The sequence below is a fragment of the Propithecus coquereli genome, unplaced genomic scaffold, assembly GCF_000956105.1.
Source record: "Propithecus coquereli isolate 6110/MARCELLA unplaced genomic scaffold, Pcoq_1.0 Scaffold578, whole genome shotgun sequence".
Lineage (NCBI taxonomy): Eukaryota > Metazoa > Chordata > Mammalia > Primates > Indriidae > Propithecus > Propithecus coquereli.
In genome coordinates, this window is record NW_012151707.1 from 900,227 (window position 1) to 902,214 (window position 1,988).

Sequence of the window (1,988 nt, forward strand, 5' to 3'; positions counted from 1 at the left end):
ATTTTTTTCTATATATTTTTAGTTGTCCGATTAATTTCTTTCTAATTTTAGTAGAGATGGGGTCTCGCTCTTGCTCAGGCTGGTCTCGAACGCCTGAGCTCAAACAATCCGCCCGCCTCGGCCTCCCAGAGTGCTAGGATTACAGGCGTGAGCCACCGTGCCCGGCCCCAATAATACTTCTTGTATACTTTGAACAGTGCTCTGCACACAGTGGGTGCTGAATATATGCAAATTAAATGAATGACCCATGGCCTGGATGTGTGACTGATCTTTTGGGATTGAGACGGTCACCATCCTGTAGTCTAGCTGTTATTATCTAAAGCCAATGCCACTTGGTGTTCCCGTTTACATTTTATTAGTTCATTCACATTGGGTCATAAAGCCTACGTGGAGATGGTAGGCTCCAACTTTTTCTCCCAGGCACCTGTCACGGACGTCTCTTGCTTTTGCCTGCCTAGCATCTATTTCTCCTTCTGCTGCTAATGCCAACATGATTTTTCTTTGGAAATGAATGCTTCTCCACTCTCAGTGTATGTGGCTCAGACAGGGAATAGGTACATGACCCAGGCCTGGCCAATCAGAGCATTCCATCCTCCTGGCTACAGTGATTGGTCCAGGATGAGGTCATGACCAAAACCATGACCCAACAACTCAATTCCAGGACTTGGAACCTGTTGGACTCAGAAGTTTCTTTTCCTTGTTGGGTTTACCAAGCCAATAGGCTATAAACCTATAGCTGTCAATGCTACCGTATTAGAAAACCTAATTAAATGAACAAACATTAAGCATATGAGCCTAAAGATGAATACAGAATGAGCCTAATGACAATGGACACTGAATCCAGCTGTGCCTGAATACCAGTTTGAATTTTCTGTCAGTGCAATTCGAAGAATTTAAACTAACACAGGATTCTGTTCTCATTATGTGATCTCTCCCTGGGCCAGCTGAAGTCTCAAAGGTCATAATCAGAGGCCTTGTGCTTATAGAGCAACACCAGGACTGGGAAATAAAATAGTTGTGTGAACTTATCATGAGTCTACCATGGTTCCACTAAAAATAATTTAAAACTCCTAAGTCATGGGAAAGGTGTAGAATATTAGGCTGAGTGAGAGAAGTTGTAGACACAGATGTTTGAATGTGGTGAGCAGGGTGTTATGAGCCACTCAAGGTGGCAAAGGGGCCAGTGCAATAGATGGCATGGGCCATATTTGATGGAATTGTGCTTTGCTATGATGTCATTAGATTTTTTTAAGGCAAAGTGGGGTGAAGAGAGGAGACTGCCAGGGATAGGGAAGCTAAGTATAGGGAATGACAGAGGAATATCTAAGAATAACTTTACTTCCTTGACTCAAGGTAACATCTCCACTTCTGTCACCCACTAATAACCCATAATGATTTGTCCGACACAAATAACAATCTACATTTTCAGAAAAAAGACAGAAATAACCCTGAGCTATTGTGGGAGTTCTTTTTTGGAGGTTGAGAAAAGTAATTTTTTCCTAGGAATAGATCACAGAAGAGATCTGCTAAGCTCGGACGGATACCCAGGATACCCGTAAAGCCAGCACTTCTCTTCTTTAGGTCAGTTCTTTCTTAGCTCTCCACCCGCTGGGTTTTGTCCAAAGATCTCTGCTAGTTCTTGCAGCAAGGTTTATGTTGAACGGGTTCCAGCGGTGAGGTCACCCTCATGGAAGGTTTCCATATATGACATGCCTCTGCAGCTACACCCAAGAGCTTTCCCAAGCCCTTTCACTGATGCTGTCCAAGAATAAGGTCTTGGCTAGATTCCCACATTGAAGGGGCAATGGAGTTTTGGTTTCTGAAAATAGAAGGTATTGTCTTTTTTGTCCAATTATAAAAGCAGTATATGTTCTCTGTAGTACATTTGAAAAATTCAGAAAAGGATAAAGGGAAAAAAATAAAGAACAGTCACTCCATCATTTCATTGCCTACAAATAACTAATATTGATTATATATATTTTAATTTC